Source organism: Balaenoptera borealis (genome assembly GCF_965194805.1).
Source record: "Balaenoptera borealis genome assembly, chromosome: 9".
In the NCBI taxonomy this organism is placed as follows: domain Eukaryota; kingdom Metazoa; phylum Chordata; class Mammalia; order Artiodactyla; family Balaenopteridae; genus Balaenoptera; species Balaenoptera borealis.
The window spans coordinates 115,446,914-115,471,173 of NC_138873.1; the positions used below are offsets into that span (position 1 = coordinate 115,446,914).

A 24,260-nucleotide genomic window follows, 5' to 3' on the forward strand; every position below is an offset into this window, starting at 1 on the left:
TTATGATGGTTTCTTTTCCAGTTTGCCATTATTCTTAGAATATAGTCCTTCAGGATTCTCAAATAAAATCCTTCAGGATGTATCAAGGCTCTTGCTCTTTAATGGGCATTAAATTTGAATTTTTTTCTCCCCAGTGAATAGAAATAACTGAAAGTTCTATTTAGATTTTTAGTCTTTCAATCATAATTTTTGCTCAGTCTCTCAACCTCTCAACTGCTGCTTCCAAATTAGTAAATCACTCAAAGGACAAGCATTGCAGAATACTGGACTAATCTCAATGCATTTATATTTCTTTTGGAGATATTGGCATCAAGCCTTGTTGCTTTGTAGCTCTCCAATATCTTCAAACAAATATTTTCCCCCGAAATGTTTGGGATTTATCCAGCATTTCTAGCTGGACTCAATGCGGAAGTAGGTCTGATACATTCTACTTTCTTATCTGGAAGAGGAAGTTGGCCTATTTATTTGTAAAAGGACCCTTTCAAGGTGTGTTGATACAATAATTGATTATCTAGTTTTTAGAGTAATAATGAAGTGTTAGTTTACTTTTTTTCTGGGAAAAAATATAACTGTTAACGTATTTCACATATTACAAATATAGGTTTATGTAGAACTTTGAAAATTAAAAAAGCATAAAGAAGAAAATAAAATCACCTGTAAGCTTACCACCAGAGATAAATCCTGCTAGATATTTGATATATATTCTTCTGTTGTTTTTACTCCACAGTATTTTTTCCCCAAAATATGATTAGAGGATATACACAGTTTTGTAAACTTCTAACTTAAAATACATTGTTAAAAGATATATTATCTTTTATATTTATATCTAATAATATATAGACATATAGTTAAAATATAAAAAATGTATTATTAAAAGATATAAAACATCTTTCTATGTCATTCAATATTTTTCTCCTGCATATTTTTTTTTGTTTTAGACAGTTATCATAATTTAATAAATTCATATTAGATAGTAGGTTGTTTCTCAATTTGGGATTGTTATAAACAGTATTTAGATAATTATCTTTATATACATTTATGAATTGTCTAAACATAAATTCCTATAAGTGGGATTGCTGTGTCAAAGAGTACAAATACCTAAAGGTTTTTGATACATATATATAGCTAAATTGCCTTCTAGAAAAATTATCAGTTGACTTCCCTCCAAGAGAATATGAGAATGCCCATTTTCCTACACCGTCTATCACTGAATAAAATCCATTTTTATTGCCAACTTGATAGATAAAAATGGATCTTTTTTACTTGCACTTTTGGTTGCTGGGAAAATTTGCTTAATAATTTAATTGTTAATTAGCTGCAAAACTCATTTGCTAACCATACTGGAAAATATAATAAATAAAACACTGCCATGATTTGGAGATTTCTGATTATTTATGTTTGACTACATATGCTATGTAACTGCAACTAAAAGGCCATTTATTCAGTACCATCTCATTACCTTCTCTTCCTAAGAATGCACCACTAACATGCATAAATACAGTTTGCACAAATGCATGAAGGAAGCAGAGGAGACTGGTTAATTATGAGAAGAAGGGCACAGGAAGAGATAACCAAAGTGGCACAAGAATGATAATCTTTAAATAACTTATAACCAAGTAACATCAAATCAACAGATATTTATTAAGACGCTCCATCTTTTCTATCCTTGATTCCTGTATTATTCTGTATTTTTGGCAGGTTGCCGACAGGCAATCTTCTCTCAGAAGTATTTTTGGTCTCTAATATGTCTGTAAGAGCTTTCTTCAGACTCTCCTATTGCTGACTGGTATCAATTACACAAAATTATGTAAACGCCTACTCTGTAGAGATGCAACAGGCAAAATCTTCCTGCCTGGCACTTTAATGCAGTCAAATTCAGCACCACGATAGCAGTAGTCACCAATTCATTTCTAGTATAGCAACCAATAAGGACACCTTAATTTCTCTCAGAACCTAGGTAGCATGTAATAAATTCTCCATATCTTCACAAATTTTTAAACAAAATATTTTTACTCTTATTCTAACCTTCAGAAATGCACTATAACCAGAACACAAAGACTTAAAATCAAATGTAATAACATCATATGACAATAACACTTTGTTTTATTTAAAAAATTGATTCTAAATTATAAAATTATAGCTAAAAGTTGAGAAAGCAACTACCACAGCATAGTGGTACCAGACAACTTGAGTTCTAATCCTGCACCCACCACTTACTAGATGTGTGGCCTCTGCATATTTCTTAACATCTCTGTGCTTCATTTTATTTGAGTGTAAAATGAGAACAATAGTAAATACTTTATAGGGTAGTTGCAAGGATTATATGGATTCATACGTGTAAAGCCCTTAGTGCCTGACACATAGAATCCAAGAAGAAGATATAACAATTATAAATATATATGCACCCAACATAGGAGCACCTCAATACATAAGGCAACTGCTAACAGCTATAAAAGAGGAAATCGACAGTAACACAATAATAGTGGGGGACTTTAACACCTCACTTACACCAATGGACAGATCATACAAAATGAAAATAAATAAGGAAACAGAAGCTTTAAATGACACAAGAGACCAGATAGATTTAATTGATATATATAGGACATTCCATCCAAAAACAGCAGATTACACGTTCTTCTCAAGTGCGCACGGAACATTCTCCAGGATAGATCACATCTTGGGTCACAAATTAAGCCTCAGTAAATTTAAGAAAATTGAAATCATATCAAGCATCTTTTCTGACCACAACGCTATGAGATTAGAAATGAATTACAGGGAAAAAACCGTAAAAAAGACAAACACATGGAGGCTAAACAATACGTTACTAAATAACCAAGAGATCACTGAAGAAATCAAAGAGGAAATAAAAAAATACCTAGAGACAAATGACAATGAAAACACGACGACCTAAAACATATGGGATGCAGCAAAAGCAGTTCTAAGAGGGAAGTTTATAGCTATACAAGCCTACCTCAAGAAAAAAGAAAAATCTCAAGTAAACAATCTAACCTTACACCTAAAGAAACTAGAGAAAGAAGAACAAACAAAACACAAAGTTAGCAGAAGGAAAGAAATCATAAAGATCAGAGCAGAAATAAATGAAATAGAAACAAAGAAAACAATAGCAAAGATCAATAAAACTAAAAGTTGGTTCTTTGAGAAGATAAACAAAATTGATAAGCCATTAGCCAGACTCATCAAGAAAAAGAGGGAGAGGACTCAAATCAATAAAATCAGAAATGAAAAAGGAGAAGTTACAACAGACACTGCAGAAATACAAAGCATCCTAAGAGACTACTACAAGCAACTTTATGCCAATAAAATGGACAACCTGGAAGAAATGGACAAATTCTTAGAAAGGTATAACCTTCCAAGACTGAACCAGGAAGAAACAGAAAATATGAACAGACCAATCACAAGTAATGAAATTGAAACTGTGATTAAAAATCTTCCAACAAACAAAAGTCCAGGACCAGATGGCTTCACAGGTGAATTCTATCAAACATTTAGAGAAGAGCTAACACCTATCCTTCTCAAACTCTTCCAAAACATTGCAGAGGAAGGAACACTCCCAAACTCATTCTATGAGGCCACCATCACCCTGATACCAAAACCAGACAAAGACACTACAAAAAAAGAAAATTACAGACCAATATCACTGATGAATATAGATGCAAAAATCCTCAACAAAATACTAGCAAACAGAATCCAACAACACATTAAAAGGATCATACACCACGATCAAGTGGGATTTATCCCAGGGATGCAAGGATTCTTCAATATACGCAAATCAATCAACGTGATACACCATATTAACAAATTGAAGAATAAAAACCATATGATCATCTCAATAGATGCAGAAAAACCTTTTGACAAAATTCAACACCCATTTCTGATAAAAACTCTCCAGAAAGTGGGCATAGAGGGAACCTACCTCAACATAATAAAGGCCATATATGACAAACCCACAGCAAACATCATTCTCAATGGTGAAAAACTGAAAGCATTTCCTCTAAGATCAGGAACGAGACAAGGATGTCCACTCTCACCACTATTATTCAACATAGTTCTGGAAGTCCTAGCCACGGCAATCAGAGAAGAAAAAGAAATAAAAGGAATACAAATTGGAAAAGAAGAAGTAAAACTGTCACTGTTTGCGGATGACATGATACTATACATAGAGAATCCTAAAACTGCCACCAGAAAACTGCTAGAGCTAATTAATGAATATGGTAAAGTTGCAGGATACAAAATTAATGCACAGAAATCTCTTGCATTCCTATACACTAATGATGAAAAATTTGAAAGAGAAATTATGGAAACACTCCCATTTACCATTGCAACAAAAAGAATAAAATACCTAGGAATAAACCTACCTAGGGAGACAAAAGACCTGTATGCAGAAAACTATAAGACACTGATGAAAGAAATTAAAGGTGATACCAACAGATGGAGAGATATACCATGTTCTTGGATTGGAAGAATCAACATTGTGAAAATGCGTATACTACCCAAAGCAATCTACAGATTCAATGCAATCCCTATCAAATTACCAATGGCATTTTTTACGGAGCTAGAACAAATCATCTTAAAATTTGTATGGAGACACAAAAGACCCCGAATAGCCAAAGTAGTCTTGAGGCAAAAAAATGGAGCTGGAGGAATCAGACTCCCTGACTTCAGACTCTACTACAAAGCTACAGTAATCAAGACAATATGGTACTGGCACAAAAACAGAAACATAGATCAATGGAACAAGATAGAAAGCCCAGAGATTAACCCACGCACCTATGGTCAACTAATCTATGACAAAGGAGGCAAAGATATACAATGGAGAAAAGACAGTCTCTTCAATAAGTGGTGCTGGGAAAACTGGACAGCTACATGTAAAAGAATGAAATTAGAATACTCCCTAACACCATACACAAAAATAAACTCAAGATGGATTAGAGACCTAAATATAAGACTGGACACTATAAAACTCTTAGAGGAAAACATAGGAAGAACACTCTTTGACATAAATCACAGCAAGATCTTTTTTGATCCACCTCCTAGAGTAATGGAAATAAAAACAAAAATAAACAATGGGACCTAATGAAACTTAAAAGCTTTTGCACAGCAAAGGAAACCATAAACAAGACGAAAAGACAACCCTCAGAATGGGAGAAAATATTTGCAAATGAATCAACGGACAAAGGATTAATCTCCAAAATATATAAACAGCTCATTCAGCTCAATATTAAAGAAACAAACACCCCAATCCAAAAATGGGCAGAAGACCTAAATAGACATTTCTCCAAAGAAGACATACAGACGGCCACGAAGCACATGAAAAGATGCTCAACATCACTAATTATTAGAGAAATGCAAATCAAAACTACAATGAGGTATCACCTCACTCCTGTTAGAATGGGCATAATCAGAAAATCAACAAACAACAAATGCTGGAGAGGGTGTGGAGAAAAGGGAACCCTCTTGCACTGTTGGTGGGAATGTAAATTGATACAGCCTCTATGGAGAACAATATGGAGGTTCCTTAAAAAACTAAAAATAGAATTACCATATGACCCAGCAATCCCACTACTGGGCATATACCCAGAGAAAACCGTAATTCAAAAAGACACATGCACCCAAATGTTCATTGCAGCACTATTTACAATAGCCAGGTCATGGAAGCAACCTAAATGCCCATCAACAGACGAATGGCTAAAGAAGTTGTGGTACATATATACAATGGAATATTACTCAGCCATAAAAAGGAACAAAATTGAGTCATTTGTTGAGAAGTGGATGGATCTAGAGACTGTCATACAGATTGAAGTAAGTCAGAAAGAGAAAAACAAACATCGTATATTAATGCATGTATGTGGAACCTAGAAAAATGGTACAGATGAGCCGGTTTGCAGGGCAGAAGTTGAGACACAGATGTAGAGAATGGACATATGGACACCAAGGGGGGAAAACTGCAGTGGGGTGGGGATGGTGGTGTGCTGAATTGGGCGATTGGGATTGACATGTATACACTGATGTGTATAAAATTGATGCCTAATAAGAACCTGCAGTATAAAACAACAAACAAACAAAACAACTAATACTAAACTTTCATTGGGTTATTTGTATGGAAATATGTTAATATAACTGTTTCAGACATTACATGAAATTTCTAAAAATCTTATATTTGTATTTGTATGGAAATATGTACGGAAATATGTTAATATAAATGTTTCAGACATTATATGAAATTTCTAAAAATCTTATATTTGTATTTGTATGGAAATACGTATGGAAATATGTTAATATAAATGTTTCAGACATTAAAAAAAAAAAAAAAAGAAGAAGACTAAGGCCAGCAATATTACACTGTAATAAATGGCAATTGTCAATAAGAAGAAAAAATTAAAAGGAAGTGGCAGCATCTAAAAAAGGCAGTATTTTACTTTCTTGCTTGCTTTATATGTAGATCTTGTCTTTTAATGTTTCCTGTAGACTCTGGATTTATCCATATGCCAACCATATCCAAAGCACTGATGTCTGAATAAAAAAGTGTTTGTAGGTGCTTGTGCATGCGTGTATTTTAAACAAAACTGGTTTTCTTTGACTTCTTAACCCTTTTCTTTGGATGCTTAACATAACATTCTTGGAAACAACTCGACCGCACAAACATGCAAACACTGCCACCTAATGGCAGCTACCCAGTTTAACAACACAGACTGCTGTGACATTTGAACGCCTTTCTAAAGGGAAGCAAATATCACACAATCAGGCATCAAGGCTCAAGTTCTAAAACCATCCATCACCCTTATGGTCTCTTGAGAAATAAGTAATCACAAGAAAAACTTCCCTGAAACTTCCCTTTAGCCTTGCTTACAGGATCCTTAATCTTTCTTGTCTTTCTCCTATCAGTGGCTTTCATCTTGGCTGCTCTCCTCTTTTACAGCATCTTATCTGTAAAAATTATTTTAAATATAACAAACTCTATTTTTAAAAATACAAAAATGGATTTAATTTGACACACTAAGGTCATCAGTTACTCCTTGGTCTTTAATTAGATGATGAACTTCATATGAATTCTTTCTCATGAATTTAAAGGAAAAAGAAAAAGAAAAACAACTCAGCCATTCAATTCAATTTTGTTTCTCCCTTCTTGTCTCCAGCCACCAAGTATCTATCAGCCTAGCAGGACAGTGGCAGAAGCCTGGAGTGATGCTGGATTCTAGATCCTTCTAAGCACATTCACACACAACCGTTTCATAAGGGAGTCAAATAGCCCCAAAAGCATTCACGTTTGGCATCTCCTCCACACAATCTTGTTTTTTAATTTCTTCTCCTAAAACCACTGAAGCCCAATGAAAGATTTACTGTCTCTTCCCTTTCCACTTTTCCCATTTAAGCAGTCTTATTTGGCTCTGGACTCACCAATTCAACAAAAACAGTTAATTACTTAAAGCAAGATTAGATTGTGCCCTATGATATTGTCTCCCTCTGCCATAAAAGAAAATTGCAAACCCAACTTACTAGCTATCATTTTCCAGATGGTGCTGATAAAGAACAGGCTTTGAGGGACTTCCCTGGTGGTCCAGTGGTAAAGAATCCGCCTTCCAATGCACGGGACGCGGGTTCAATCCCTAGTCGGGGAACTAAGATCCCACATGCCACGGGGCAACTAAGCCCACGCACCACCATTACTGAGCCCTTGTGCCTCAGCTAGAGAGCACACGTGCTGCAAATTACAGAGCCCACACGCTCTGGAACCCGCGCGCCACAACTACAGAGCCCACGCGCCCTGCAGCCTGTGCACCACAACTAGAGAGAGAAAAATCCGCACCCCACAACTAGAGTGAAGCCCGCACACTGCAATGAAAGATCCCCCATGCCACAACTAAGACCCAATGCAGCCAAAAAATTAAAAATAAATAAAAATTTTAAAAAAGAGCAGGCTTTGAAAGTCAGTAAATGTTCTTGTGAGCAGAGCTGACCACAAAATTTGTAAGGCCTAGTGTAAAATGAAAGCACAAGTTCCTTTTTCAAAATACTGGGGATAAAATTGCTATTGAAGTTCCTAAAATGTAAAGCTTTTTCCTTTCTTCCATAGTCTTTCTTTTGACTAGTTACAGTGTTTTTTATTTCCTACTTAATGTCATCTAAGTTAAGAAAAATTAAAATTTTAAATTATTATTATAAATTAATAAATTGAATTATTTAAATTTTATTTTTTAATTATTATGAGTTTTACTCATCATATTTATATTATGCAATAATAGTTTTTAAATACAAGAGGACTTAATTGGTTGCAGGATCATTGAAATTACATAATTCATGTTTCATAGCTCATACGTGAATATGTATTTCATTCTAGCAGAGAAGTAGAAACACTGAACAAAACTAACTCAACTGTTTTTATTTCATTTCTTGGTACCAGCACATTCTACCAACACTCTCTACCTTTGGTTTACTATAAGTAAAGGAGGACTGAAAGAAAAATAACTGTCCATTTCTATATTATCACTTCTAGCATAAGGACTTAGCTAGCAGAGGGCCATTAGAGGTTTCCATAGACATTTGTATTTCTTAGAATGCCATTGCCTTTTTTTTTTCTTTTTTTTGGCTACACCACGCGGCTTGCGGGATCTTGGTTCCCCAACCAGGGATCAAACCCAGCCCCCTGCAGTGGAAGCACAGAGTCCTAGCCACTGAACCGCCAGGGAATTCCCAACCATTACCTTCCTTCAGCATTCAAAGCAAATTCTAGTTCAAAAACGGTATGTTATCAGGACTTCCCTGGTGGTCCAGTGGTAAAGAATCTGCCTTCCAATGCAGGGGACAGAGGTTCAATCCCTGGTGGGGGAACTGAGATCCCACATGCCGCGGGGCAACTAAGCCCATGCACCACAACTACTGAGCCCGCGTTCCTCAACTAGAGAGCCTGCGTGTCACAAACAACAGAGCCCACCCACTCTGGAGCCCACATGCCACAACTAGAGAGAGAAAACCCACACGACACAACTAGAGAGAAGCCCACGCGCCACAACGAAGAGCCCCCGTGCCACAACAAAAAGATCCTGCATGCCGCAACGAAGACCCAACGCAGCCAAAAAACTTAAAAAAAAAAAAAGTGTGTTCTCAGGGCTGCCGTCACCCCAACTTAGTCACAGACATAAAACTTACCTTATGTTTGTTTGAGTCTCACTAAACTCCCATGCACCATGCATTTGCTGGAATTCTGTGCTCAGAGAGCATTGTGAGCAGTTTATGTGAATGGAGTGGTAAGAAAAGGTGGACACATATTAAATTTACCTCTTCTGCTCGTACACATGCTCCATCGCCCCAGACTTCACTTACGTAAGCTCAAAGATAAAATTATTCATAATTTCAAGACAGGGACAGTAGAGCATTAAACCAAACGTGGGTCCTTCTGAGCACAGGGCCTGGTGTGACTGCACAGGACGTAAAACTAGCCCTGCTTATGAGATTTCTTAGGACAGAAAAGCTTCACTTTTCTTTAATGAGAGGGAAGAACAGGAACTTTGTTTACTGAGTATTTACTTTATGTTGAGCACTAGATTAAATCCTTCACGTACACTGCCTCATCTAATTATCAAACAACACTTTGCGGTAGGTTTTTTTTTTTAATTTTTATTGAAATATAGTTGCTTTACAATGTTGTGTTAGTTTCTGCTGTACAGCAATGTGAATCAGTTATACGTATACATATAGCCCCTCTTTTTTTAGATTTCCTTCCCATTTAGGTCACCACAGAGCACTGAGTAGAGTTTCCTGTGCTACACAGTAGGTTCTCATTAGTTATCTATTTTATACATAGTAGTGTATACATGTCAATCCCAATCTCCGAGTAGGTATTTTTGTCCCCATTTACAAAAGGGGAAATTGGGAGTTTTAGAAGCTAAGTGATTTGCCCAATATCTCTCAACTAAAAGGTGGTGGAATAGGGATTTTTAACTCTGGTTTGATTGATCCCAAGGCCTGTTACATCCCACTACCTCCTTAAGAGCATTTACTTCACATCTTTTAATGATAAAATATTTTTTAATTGTTACTTTCATATATATCACACATAATAAACGTATATATGCTAACATGCCAATAAGAACGAGTATGACTTAATAAAATAGCCCGATTCACATGCTATTAAAAAAGAAATCTCATCTAGGCTTCTAGTTTAATATGACAGACTAAGCATACACATTTATCCTTCCCCTGCTGAAGTTTCATTAAAATGATAATAATGCTTTCTTTAAAAGATATAAACTGTCAACTTCAAAGAACAGAGAATGGAAGCTGTTGGTAAATAAGCAATCCCAAAATCAAGAGAAACAATTCATAAAGAAAAACATGCAGTGTAAATCCATTTATAAAGTTAAAAAACAGGCAAAGCTAAATAATCAGTGTTTAGGAATACATACATAGATGATAAAACTATTTTCAAAAGAAAAGGAATGATTAACACAACCTTCAATGTAGGAACTACCTCTGGAAGGAAGGGAATATGATTAAAGAAGAGAACACAGGGGCTTCTATAGTGCTGCTGTTTCCTTTCTTACCTGGAGTGATAGGTACATGGGGATTCATTTTGTTATATATTTAAAATACATAGTAATACTCTTGAATGTATAATGTATTTCCCCAAAAAATATTAATTTTAGAAAGATACTGCATTCATAAATAACTACAAGACAGTATGTACAAGACAGTATCAGATAACAAGAAAACTTTTGGAAATTAAAATTTGACTGCCAAATAAAAATTCAATAGAAAAGTTAGAAAATAAATCTAAAGAACTCTCCCCAACTGCAATACAAGGAGACTGAAACATGGGAGAAAAGATGAGAGATTCGAAAGATTATTTCAAGACATTTTACATCCAAATAAGAATTCCAGAAAGAGAAAAAAAAATGAGGGAAAAATTATCACAGAAGCACTAATTGATAATTTCCTTGAAGATTAAGTCAGTCTTTAGACCAAAAGGACTCATTCTGCACCCAGGATTAGATACGTCCTGGTAAAATGTCATACCTCTGAGTATAAAGAAATGATCCAAAAAGCTACCCAGGAGAAAAGACAAGGGAATGAAAATCAAAGATATTAGCCATCTCATCAGAACACAGGATGTGGAAAGGCAATAGAGGAAGGCCTTCAAAATTCCCAGGGAAAATGATTTTTACCCCAGACTTCTATAGCCAACATAATAATCATTCATGAGGTCAGAGTAAAGACGTTTTCAAACATGCGAGAACTCGGAAGTTTGCCTTAAATGCAATCTTTCTTAGGCGTGAAGATGTATTTTAAGAAAATAGGAAAGTATACCATCAAAACAAAGAAAGAAGGCCTAGGACCCCCCAAAATAGTCATTCCCAACTCAAGAGAGCAGTGAAGCGAAGTGATGGCCACACTCTAGCTGTCCTAGAGAGTCCTCGTAGAGATGGGAGCCAGGAGACAGAGGGTTGGGATGGAAAGACTCAGGGAAAATTTGAGAATATATAGAATAAATAATATGGATGGGAGTTTGGAAAAACTTGAGGATAAAACAAAGGCACTTGGTGAAGTGTAAAAAGGAAAATCTATTTAACGTGATGCAAAGAACATTCTCCACTGAGTGGCAGAGTAGTAATAACTTGTATCCCACAGACAAGGACATGTAATACTGCCTGTCACTTGACTCTACAGTGAACGAACATGCATGTGCGCCTGTGCTGGCTCTGGCCCTCCGGGAAACAGTGGTCAAGGCAGAGTTAGAAGGGCAAGAGATGTTTTGGGTGGAGAAGCCTGTGAAAGACAAAGGGGAGAGGGAGTAGGAGTAGGCACGAAAAGCTTTCAGTGCTCAGTGTAGGTCTGATGCCTGTGAAAGGAAAGGAAAAAAGAAGGAGGCTTGGATAGGAAGAGCCCAGACTATGGTACCCCTCAAAAAACTCTTAGCCAGCCCCACAGGAAGTTACAAAGCAAAAATTGCCCTTTGCATGAGTTTCATGTTGGGCAGCAATGGCCAGCACCTAGAACCCCACCATGCTCAGTCATTGGCTAGAGTCACCCAGAGAGTGAGGGAGAGCGTGTCCTCTGCTCCAAGAGTTTGGTGGATCTCAAAGGTGCTGCTGCTGACTGCACCTCTTGCTTGAGAAACTCTCTTCAAAGGAGACCTGAGTGGCCTAGTATACTTCTTCCAATATATGCAGCACACTCACCCAGACCTCAAAGGACACCATCTCAAGGCTGTGTCCAATTACTGCATCAGCTCAAAATCCAGGTTTTGTTGTTTGTTTGTCTGTTTGTTTTTCAGTGATATGCCCTCCTTTATACCAGGTCCAGATGTGGTCTAGTTATTTACCAAAAAAACAAACAAACAAAAGCTATTGTCTTACCCGATATACTCAATGGTAGGGGAGGTACAGGATAATCACAATAAAAGCTACCCAATGATCAAATATCTTTGATGACATAAAATACACTTTACATGAAAAACTTCATGAAGTTCACTCATACAGCTTATCTTCTAATTTACGTTTAAATAACACGGTCAGGGTGTTAAGTGCCTCTTGGCATCATCAATGACAACTGAGACTGGTCTTCCTAGTATCCTTGCTTTCTTGCCCCTCCTCATGGGGGAAGTTATATTCTGCACTGAGCCTTAGGAGAGGAAACAAAGGCAGCTTCAGGCACTATGATAATGGATAAACTAAATTGAAAACATTACCCATAAGTAATTATGTATCTTAAAAATTATTTAATATGGGGCATATTTTCATGAGATAAAACTTTTATATGATATGTATACTTTAAAAAACGAATCTTAAATTTGAACCAAAAAATGAGCCTATATTGTGCAAATTCCCAGAGCTCATAAGTGTCCCCATTAGCCAATCTAGAAGGCCTCAGTTCTTCTGTCTGCTTGTCCATTTTTCTCACAGGCCTCTGGTTTGGCCCTCCAGGGGTTTCTTTCTTGTCTGTTATCCTCCTTGGACACTTCTGAAGTGAGACTGCATAGCTTTCACAACCTACTTCCCACCAATGCAGGTTTTCAGATTTGCAAGTTGCTTTAGAGGTTAAAAAAAAAATCACAGGCTTTTGCAGGCCTGACATGTGGATCATTTGGTAATAACATTCCCTCAAAAACTTAACTAGGATTCTAGTCTTTTAGTTTTCAAGGGATGAACTCAGCCAAAGATTTCATCAAAAAATTGCTTCAAGACTTGAGGACTGACATTTTACTTACAACCTCTGTACCCTGCCTAGAGCAGCGGCAGCTACTGGAAGCCAACTGAGACTTGGGGACAAGGCAACACCCTTAATCTCATCTTCACGGCCAGACTGGTTCCCATAGTCTAACAGGGGTGCTTGAAAAGTTTTGTGACCCTACTCCTATCTCCTGCTAAAACTGACAGGTTCTATAATTGCTTGAATTTGTATTACAGAATCAGTTTACTTCTTCAGCCCTGTGAGGCCCCAAATTACCAGAACCCCAGTCATCTGAGATTGCCTCAGGCACCAAGTCCCTCATCAAAGTTGTATTTCCCTCCATTTCTACTTGCAAACCAGCTAGTTCTAGCCTGAGCGCTCCTCTTTGTTGCGGGGCCTTTTAAAAGAGGTCAGGAGCTGCCAACAGACATTTATTTTTTTTTCCCACCATTTCCCCTGGAGTTATTGTCTCACTTGGCCCATAATCTGCCCATCCAAGTGTCAGAGGTACATTTGCCACTGTTTTGCCACACCATAAAAAATGTGACCCCCTTTACATTCTGCAATGTCTGTATCCTTGAAACTATCAAATAAATGCACCTAGCTAAGTTTCTGATACATACTCTACTTTCACATACCAAATTTTATTAGTTAGGGTATAGGTTCAGCTGCATGAAATACAAACCTGAGCTAATATACCTTTAAAAAGATAGAAGATAATTTCCCTCTCCCATAGAGCAGCAGCAGGATAGAAGAAGGAGGGATAAACAGTACAGCCCCTTCCTTTAAGGACATGTCTTTGGAAGTATCACATATCATTTTCCCTCACAACTTCCAGGCTGGAACATAATGACGTGGCCATGGTTCAGTGGAAAGAGAGCTGGGAAATGGATGGCCATGTGCCCAGCTAAAAAAAATCTCAGGGTTCTCCTGCTATTGCGAGAGAGAAGAGAAATCAGGGACAACCAGTCTCCTCTACTACTCTTCCCCAAGTCTTGCCCCCTGTTCAATGGAGAATATTCACACTAATTCTCCTAAGACAGAATTTCCCCCATAATTTTCTCTGTCAAGACTGATGATGAATAAAATCAGTTCCTCTATGTCCTGACTTTCAAGGCTCCTTAATCACACTTCCTTCAAAGCCAAGCTCAAATCTCATCTTTCTTAAAATCTCCGGCTGCTCCAACCTGACCTCTCCATTCTCTGCACTCTCAGTGAGACAGTTTAGCATCTGATTGGTCTCCACTTTTTCGTATGTGTGTTTTCTCTAAAAAGAATGATCCTGTGCTCATTACAAGAAACTTCCATGATTTATCATCCTTCTTTTTTGGCTCCACAATATGTATTGAGAGGCTAATAGCCTAGAGAGTGCTTGACAAAAATGACTGATGGATCAGAATCCTAAGCCATTAAACACACAAGAATTATGAGGGCGATAACAAAAATACAATGAAGAATCTGTATTTTCTCTGATGCCGTGTTTGGAGTTGGATTCCTCTCGCAAGTGAATTTCTAAGCGTTCACAAAGACATTATTCCTTTTTAAAAACATGTATTTCGACTGTGCTCGCGGGCCTGAGGTCGTCTCCGGTGCGGTGGTCGTCCTGGAAGCGGCTGCGGCTCTGGCCCCTGGGCGTAGTCAGGAGCCTGCCGCGCGCTCGTTGTTACGGGGCCGCCGCCGCCTCACCCCGCTTCCCCCACCTTCCCTGCAGCAGCCGTGACGAAAGATCGCACGCGGGGCGCTCCGTACGACCCCTCGGGGGACAAGGCAGCGGGGCCGCGGGGTCCCTCGGCGCCAGGCAGCGGAGACCAGCTGAAGGAGAAGGCCTGTGCAGAAGCTGGGTCGGCAAGAATGTCGCTTCTTATATACTGGTGTCCATTTTCTTATCTGCAGCTTTTGGTATATAAAACTTTTCCTCAGCGTAGTGAAGAAGAAGGAGTGAATATGAAGGTTCCCAGAGATGTGGATGAGGCCAAGGCTCTAGGAAGAGTTTTATCCAAATATAAGGACACCTTTTACGTACAAGTACTTGTAGCTTATTTTGCTGCATGTATTTTCTTGCGAACATTTGCTATTCCGGGCTCTGTATTTCTCAATATACTCTCAGGGTTTCTTCATCCCTTTCCACTAGCCTTATTTCTTGTTTGTTTGTGTTCTGGACTCGGTGCCTCGTTCTGCTATATGCCCTCCTATTTAGTTGGGAGGCCGGTTGTATATAAATACCTAACTGAGAAAGCAGTATAATGGTCACAGTAGGTTGAACGTCACAGAGAACATCTCATTAACTACATTATATTTTTGAGAATAACACCATGTCTGCCTAATTGGTTTATTCATGTCTCCTGTGATAAACGTGCCATTGAAAGTTCTTTTTACTGGCACTTTTCTAGGTGTTGCACCTCCCTCTTTTGTAGCAATTAAGGCAGGAACAACACTGTACCAGCTTACAACAGCAGGGGAAGCTGTTTCCTGGAACTCAGTGTTTGTTCTAATGATTTTGGCTCTTCTTTCTATTCTGCCAGCGATCTTCCAAAAAAAACTAAAGCAGAAATTTGAGTGAATAATCCTCTGGGTTTTAGTTTTCCTATCATCATCATCATCTCTCAGCATTGGCAGATTTATGTGCTAAAATCACCTCTTCAGTAAATGAAACAGGAATTTGTAAAATAAAATTTCCTATCAGGTGGTTAAAATAATGCATTTAAGTGGCAAAGGAGAGAAGAAAGTAAAAGTGGAAATTGGTATACCATGAAAAGTGCCGTCAGTGGTTATGATAGACATCTCCTAAATTACTATTCCAAGGCTATACATAATAAATGTAGCAGCATAGTAGGAAATTCTTGACCCAACTCATTAGCTCAATATATTTCATGAACTGGCCAGAAATACTTACCCTTGACTGGATAATTTAATATTTTTCTCTCTATTCCATACTATAACTAAAATAGAAAAAGCAAATACAAAATTCAAAAGCAAAGATACAGTATTGCTGTTCTGACTAATGTTGGCCTTCTTTCAGAGCATAAACTTGAAAACTAAAGCTCAAAAGAGATTTACGTTTTCTTCCTTTTTACCTTTGAGGTAATAGACTTGTTTAGAAGTTGCATCTTAGTGGACTACTGAATTTGGAAAAGATATCAAGTTATATCTATTTGGTGAATTTTATTTTTGTCTTCTTCTGTTCTAGATTATCATGGGTTAGTCTGAAATTTAAAATTCTGACCAGTCTGTTTTCATCTGTTTCCTAGCTTTCAAAATATTTCCACTGTGCATATACAGAATGGCAATTACATGATAATTGTATCATATTGGTGTTGATAATTTATATTCAGATAATATTTTGTTACACAGTTCCCCTTTACTACCTCAAAAGGGGATCAAAAAAGCAAACATTCAAAGTATGCAGTTTTTAGATGTTAGATTAATTATATTCCTTTATATTTTGAAACAAAAGCAGTGTCAGTACAACACTTAAGTGGTTGAATATAGTTTATTTGTTCCAATGACTATAAAATTTACCTCATTTATTTATTAGTCTGGTCATTAAAGTATGTATTATGTAATTATCCTTTTTATGCATGCCTTGTTTCATTAAGAATGAAACATTCGTTAAGAATGCCTTGTTTCATTTCTGTTGATGGCTTTTTTGTTTGGGGCTGCTTTTGATTAATGCAGTTTCCCTATTTAGGGTTTTTACTTTTTATATCTCAAAGTAAAATTAAATTCTCATATGGTAACTACTATATTTAAATAGTCCTGGAAAAACGAAATAGCTTTTTGCTGCTTGCTTAATGGTTGGTAATATCCTCGATTCCTTGATTCTAGGACATAAAGTACTCTGTCAGTTTTACCTTCACCCAACACTGTCATGTTGAAAAGTACTTTAGATGTGGAAGAATCCTTGAATGTTTTTATTGTGAGAGGTATGATCAGCCTCAAAGCCTGTTTCTACTACATAATGTGGACTGATTATTTTTTCTATCACAGTATTAACAAATCGATTTACTGTAAATACAAAGAAAATATATTAATTAATATACTATTCTTATGTCACCTGGCCTTTTGTGTGAAATTATTTATTGTTACTTCTAGCCAGGTTTTCTTCCTTTCTTATTGACCAGAGACTGAGTGATAAAGCTTTTGTTATTTTTACAAACAAATTTAAAACATAGCCTTTTTGGACAAAGCTCACTAAATATTACTGTATAAAATGTAATTGAGTAAATTTTTATCAGACTTTTAAAAATAAGAGTTTGGACTCAGGAACAGCCTCACTATTTATTCCATTATGTATATATTGTACTTACTCTCTTCTCAGAGTATTTTCCCTATCCTTATCATTGATCCTCTCCCTTTGCTGATTATTTTTTCTGTTAGAAAACTGTAGCTGTCACTTAAGGTGGAGTATATTTTCTTCTCCCAAGAGAATAGCCAGTCTTTTCACATTCATCATCATTGACTGTCAAGAAAGAACCTTCAGCAGGCTGTACCCTAAATGCATTTGGTGGCCTATATTCATGGATTCACAGACTTGGCCTGATGCCAGATGTAGACTCAAGCTTCAGCCACAACTTGAAGACAATTACATAGTAATAACCACCAGAAGGCAAATATGTGTAGTGGGGAGGCGAGCAGGCTAACTAGGTAGTTGACACACTGAGACTGTTCCCCTCTTAGTTAATGGCCTCTCTCTGGAGCTCTATTACTTTGAGTGTAATATTTCTAAGACACTTAATAAATGTAAATTAAAATGTAGGAAGAATAAATTGTACTGAAAAACTTTAAAAAAAACACATATTTCTTCTCTTTCTTAATGTTATTGTAAAAAAATTAGCAATAAATACTAGAAAATATAACTAGGGAAATAAAATTACCTATAATCCCTATAAGAATAGATTACACCTAATAATACTTTAGTGTATATTCTTCAATGAAAGATATGATTTCAAACACATTTCAATGAGAATTACATGCACAGGGTTCGAATTGTCAGAAACTATTAAGAGTATTGTCTGAAACAGCTTTAATGATCTTTCTTGTTAGTATCTAACAGGACTTCCTCAAGCCTGCTAACATTCTTCCCTCTCTACTACTACTCTTACCAAGGCATATATTTAAGCTGATTTTATGCTTCCAGGGTTTACGATAGACAAATGCTTGGCTTTCAGAGGTATAGTGACATATATCATCTACAGTCATAAAACAAAGCATATAGTATTTTTATGTGTTTCATTTTGCTACCCAATGGGTTACAAGCATCAATTATAAATTTTCAAGAAAAAAGGGATACCTACACTATAAACATATATTTATATGTTTCAATATATTTTATGGTCTTTACAATTCTTGGTAAGAAACAATAAGATATATTCTCTTGACTTTCAAATAAAATATCCCCAAAATACATTTTCCCTTTAGAATATGAATCACTAAGTTATACCTATCCCTTCTTATCTACATCACAGAGCTATAATGAAAATAAATGGAGAAATAAATTTGAAAAACTTTTGAGCTCTTGGAAGGAATAGTATCATATAAAGATGAAATATTATTTTATTTACAAATTCAAGATTTATTTTGAAGTAGAAGTCACCCTACCACTGCACTGTATATAGACAGATATTTCTCAGAATCATTACTTTCCATATCAATAAAAGTCAAACCACCGATTGCTTCACTTTTCTCTGTATGGAATTCTCAGATCCGAAGTATTTCATTGAAATGATCTTTTCCCTATATTGAAAAATAGTGCATCCCACTGAGAATGAATGACCACCCACTTTTTTCAAAGGGGGAAATTATAGACATGAAGATTACTCATGAAAAACTCAGAAAGGAATTCACTCATAATGGGCAAAAGAATTGCAAAATGAATACTAGGTGTAGCATAATATCAAGAAGAGGTATTATCCTGATAAATAGCTCCATTCCTTTATTTTTGACTTTATCAAACGATTATTGCTAACTTAATGTTTTCTATATCGGCATTTGGCAGTATTAGAAACCCAGAGAAAGAACTGATCCCTAGGCAATATGTGAATAATTATTAAATCCAGGTGATAAGTACATGGATGTTTGTTTAATCACTCACTTTTCTGTAGTTTTTTTAATTGTCATAATAAAAAGCTGCTTTATCCTAAGGTTTCAATCACTTCCATTTTACCAGCCAATAGCTCCTTGTTGGCCAGAATTAGGCCCAGCAAAGCAATTCACTTTATCACTTTTATACCTTTAAAAATGAATTGTCAAAGTAGTGTCTGATTTTAACTAAGTAAGCCAACTAATAGATGTCCAGATAAGGAAAAGATCTGTCTTCATTATTTCTTGCCTCTGTGCAATTTCTGTGATCTATTTCAAGAATACATCACACACGTTCATTTGCCCAAGCAGTCTCTGCTACTCTCCAGCAGTATCATTTATGTCCAAATCCCAAAAGGATTTCCTGGGTACTTCTGCTTGTAGGTTCATAGATTTTTCTACAAGAATATATCATTTTCATAGAAATGATATATATAAATTTTCATAGAAAATTTTCATATTTCATAGAAAATGTATCATTTTCATCATTTCATATTTCTTCTTGCCTTATAATAAGACTTTTTCTTTTGAGAGTCATATTGAAGAAAATGACTGGCAAAATAGAGGTTTTATCAAGTGAGTTCAGTTGACCACTCACGGAGTACGCTACTCCCCAGATTAAACTTGAAAATAATTTTAAGTGACAGCTAATATTTGTTGAGCCCTGTTTTCCTAGCACTGGGCTAAGCACTTTAGTTGCATCTTTGCATTTAATTCTCATAATAATAATGACATTATGTTTACTATACCTGGAGAGAAAATCCACCTGTTTCTCAGAGAACTGGCATTTGAGATATTACTGTGTTCTTGCAAAATTTAGAAATTTACAGTGGTGTCAGCCTTAGTCACCGGGTCTTATCTGAGGTAACTTTCTTGCACATTCAAAATCTCTTCATTTCCATTTCCCCTTTGAGCCCTGTGTTTACTACACTCTTGTGACCAGTAGCCTTGAGTCTGGTGCTATAGCCTCTGCCTCAGGGTATGAAACTAGGTAGGCCTATGGAATCTATCTCCCCACATTTGTTTAGGCTGTATAATCACCCTCCACAGATTTCTACTGTTTATCTTATCCACTGTGTTCCTCCAACAAATCCTTTTACTAACACCCTCCACCCTGGGCTGCAGCCATCTACCTGCTCTATACATAGTAAGTGAACAGAGACTTCAGTCTCACAAGGATTTCTTCATGGGGTTTCATTGTTTTTAGTTCCTTGAATTCATTTTTACCTCTTGATTTTGTAGTTTCTCCAAGGTTGATTTGGGGGAGGGAGCCAACCACCCTGGCTCATTCATCATCTTCTTAAGAACCAGAAACGTTGATGTTACTTAGTTGTTTATTACTTAATCCCACACTTATGGATGAAGCTACAATTTGTGTTAAATTCTAAAGTAATGATCAGGGCTTATGTACCTAACAAACCCAGAGTCAACTGAGGCCACGTGATAGGAAGAATATCCCCTACAAGACTGTCAACAAGGCACACACAACACAAGCACTCAGTCTCTCCACATGATCCTCCCTTGGCCCAGAATGACTTGAAAACAACATAAAGAGGAACAGATTTGAAGTCACCTCTCTTCTCCACCTACCTCAGGCTGCTAGAAATACACATATCAGTGCTTGAAGCCACTCGTGAAACTTACTTGTAGTTTTAAGTCCTGACCTGTAGACTTTTACAGAACAAGCATCACATAATTTTTCTAGGCCTTAATATCTAAAAGTCCTATATACTGAAAGGGGAAAAACCTCCTCCTTTGCATCAGCTGCACCTACTTCCTAAACCTTCTGGGGCCTGCTGTCATCTGACAAGGCTCCACTTGGCCCAAACACACTGCTAAAACCACAGCCTCTATAGTTCAAAATCAAGCCGCAACAGCTATACACCGTGAGGCCTAAGACTCTGTTACTTTTGGTGTGGTCAGAGGTTAATGAGTCACTTCCCTCCACCTCATGGCCACCATTCCACCCTCACCCCTTCCCCCTGCCACCTGCTGCCATCACGTTGCTGAGGTCTGCATTGCACATGCCCCTTTCCTCTCACAGACCCCTGGCAACCACTGATCTTTTTACTGTCTCCATAGCTTGGCTTTCTCCAGAATGTCACATAGTCATAATCACAGAATACACAGCCTATTCAGATTGACTTCTTGCACTTAGCAATACTAATTTACATTTCCTATATGTCTTTTCATGGGTGATAGCTCATTTCTTTGTATTGCTAAATAATATTCCATTGTATGGATGTACCACAGTTAGTTCATCCATTAATCTGTTGGAGTCTATTTTGGTTGCTTTCAGTTTTTGGCAGTTCTAAAGAAAGCTACTGCAAACATGCATGTGCAGGCTTGAGGGTAAATGCTTAGAAGCACAATTGCTGGATCATATGGTAGGCCTATATTTAGCTTTGTAAAGAACTGCCAAACTGTCTTCCAAAGAGGCTGTACATTTTGCATTCTCACCAGCAAGGAATGAGTTTTTCTGTTGCTCCATATCCTTGCCAGTATTTGGTGTTGTCAGTGTTTTGGATTTTATCCAGGAATCTATTTTTAAAACTTAGAACAAATGAATTTAACAAGATTGTTGGATTCAAGGTCAGTATACAACAATAAATTGCATTTATATGTACTAGCAACAAACAATTAGAAAGTATTTTAAAATACTATTGACAATAGATTAAAAATACTTAAGAATAAATTTAGTAACAGATGTGTGAAACCTCTACACTGAAAACTAAAAACCATTTCCTGAGAATACTTAAGAAAAACCGCAAATAAATGGAGATATATGTTTGTATGTTTATAGCATAGCAACATTATTAAGACACGAATACTTCCCTAAATTGATCTGCATATCAAATTCAGGCCCAATCAAAATCCCAGGAGGATTTTTTTAAGAAATTAACAAACTCATTCTAAAATTCATATGTAAATTCAAAGAATCTAGAATAGCCGAAACAGTTTCTAAAAAAACAAAGTTATGAGATTTACATTCCCAGATTTCAAGGTTTACTTTAGAGTTATAGTAGTCATTACAGTGTGATCTTGACCCAAGGGTAAACAAGCAAATCAATGGAACAGAATAGAGTTCAGCCATAAACCCATGTGGATATAGTCAATTAATTCCAACAAAGATACTAAAGCGGGACTTTCCTGGTGGCCCAGTGGTTAAGGCTCCATGCTTGCACTGCAGGAGGCACAGGTTCAGTCCCTGGTCAGGGAACTAAGATCCCTCATGCCACATGGCGCAGCCAAAATAGACAAACCAAAAAAACCAGAACAAACAAAGATACTAAAGCAATCCAACGAAGAAAGAAAGGTCATTTTAATAAATGGTATTGGAACAACTGAAAATCCATTAAAATTAAAACTTTGATCACTAGCTTATACCATGCTGAAAAAAGGTAGGATAATATCTTCATGACTTTGAAACAAAGATTTCTTAGACCAGACCAAAAAAGTCACTGGCCAATAAATTTTACTTCACCAAGATAAAAAAAATTGTTGTTATCTAAAAACATCATTATGAAAATGGAAAGACAATCAGACTGGGGGGAAAAAAATGTTTCCAAAACATATCTGACTAAGGACTGGTATTAAGAATATATAAAGGGTTTACATCAATCAAGGCTTAATCTAAGAAACAGAGCCCCTAGGAGATGTGTATGTGTATGTGTATGTGAGTGTGCGTGTGTTTGTATGTGTAGAGAGAGAGAGAAAGAGAGAAAGATTTTATTATATGAATTCGATTGACCTCACGAAATTATGGGAGACTGTCTCTGTGAAGCTGTTGTCTCTTCACATGATTCTAGAACCTGAGATCGGTAGATAAAGCAATTTGAAAGTCAGATGTGAAATAAGAGAAGCAAGGACAAATGAACCTACAAGGCTGGCTTAGAACCCCAAGGATAGACTGGAACTCTTGTCAGTCTCTCACCACCTTCAAGCTTCCCACTTCAGTGACTGGAGAGATATATCAGTTTGTTAGAGCTGCCGGAACAAAGTACTAAAAACTGGATGGCTTAAAGAAATTTATTGCCTTAGTTCTAGAGGCTAGAAAGTCAAAGATTAAGAGAGAAAATGTTCCATGCCTTTAGCTTCCTAGCTTCCTAGCTTCTGCTGGTTTGCTGGCAATCTTTGGTGTTCCTTGGCTTCTGCTAAACTAGTCTAATCTCTTCCTTCATGTTCACATGGTAATAGCAAAGGTTGATGGGACGAGTTTTTAGGTCTGTTTCATCTTGAAACACATGAAAATGCTTTATCCAGACAATATCTTAAATTACATAATTGTAGTAATTCATAATGTTAATATACTTTTATATCTTATTCCTTTAACTACCAAGTAAAGAGAGTACAGCAATGCGGTAGGCAGAATAATGCTCTCCCAAAGTGTCCACCTTAATCCCCAGAACCTGTGAATATGTCCGTTTACATGGCAAAGGGGAATTAAGATTGCACAGAGGGAAGTACAGTTACTAATTAGCTGATGTAAAAATAGAAAGATTATCCTGGATTACCCATCCAGTTGGACCCAGTGTAATCACAAGGGTCCTTAAAAGGGAAAGAGGGAAGCAAAAGAATGAGGGTCAGAGAAAGAGATATCATTGTTCTCATTTCACAGATAATAAAACAGGAAGTCAAGCATTCAGGCTGTCACTAGCTGGTGACAGAGCCCAGACTGGACCTAATGTCTTATGGCTCCATGCCAGGGTTCCTTCCACAGTGCCAGCCAGCCTTCTCTCTGTGTGAGCAGATTAATGTCAACACGAGACCCAAAGAAATTAGAAGCAGTGAGACTCAGACTTGGAACAAGTTGTGGCTTTCTGATAAGGAAGTCATACACAACTTCACTCTCAAAACCCCAAGGACTTGAATTGAAAAAATATAACAACAGTGTTTTAATTAATCTTGCTTTGTCCAAAGATATGTCAGCTACATAACCTACAGACTAGAACCAAAATTTTCAATTTAAAATATTTAATCCAATACCTAGAAGACAC

General features: G+C 36.8%; 1 long non-coding RNA gene and 1 pseudogene across 2 annotated transcripts in view; both read left to right on the forward strand.

Annotated features, from left to right (window-relative positions):
* LOC309634747 overlaps positions 1 to 24,260 on the forward strand; it is a 134,201-nt gene that overhangs the window by 65,540 nt on the left and 44,401 nt on the right. The window lies entirely within an intron of this gene.
* Positions 367 to 23,987, forward strand: LOC309635183 (transmembrane protein 41B pseudogene; annotated as a pseudogene). Its single transcript has 2 exons — positions 367 to 411; positions 14,824 to 23,987. The product of its transcript is annotated as a transmembrane protein 41B pseudogene (transcript).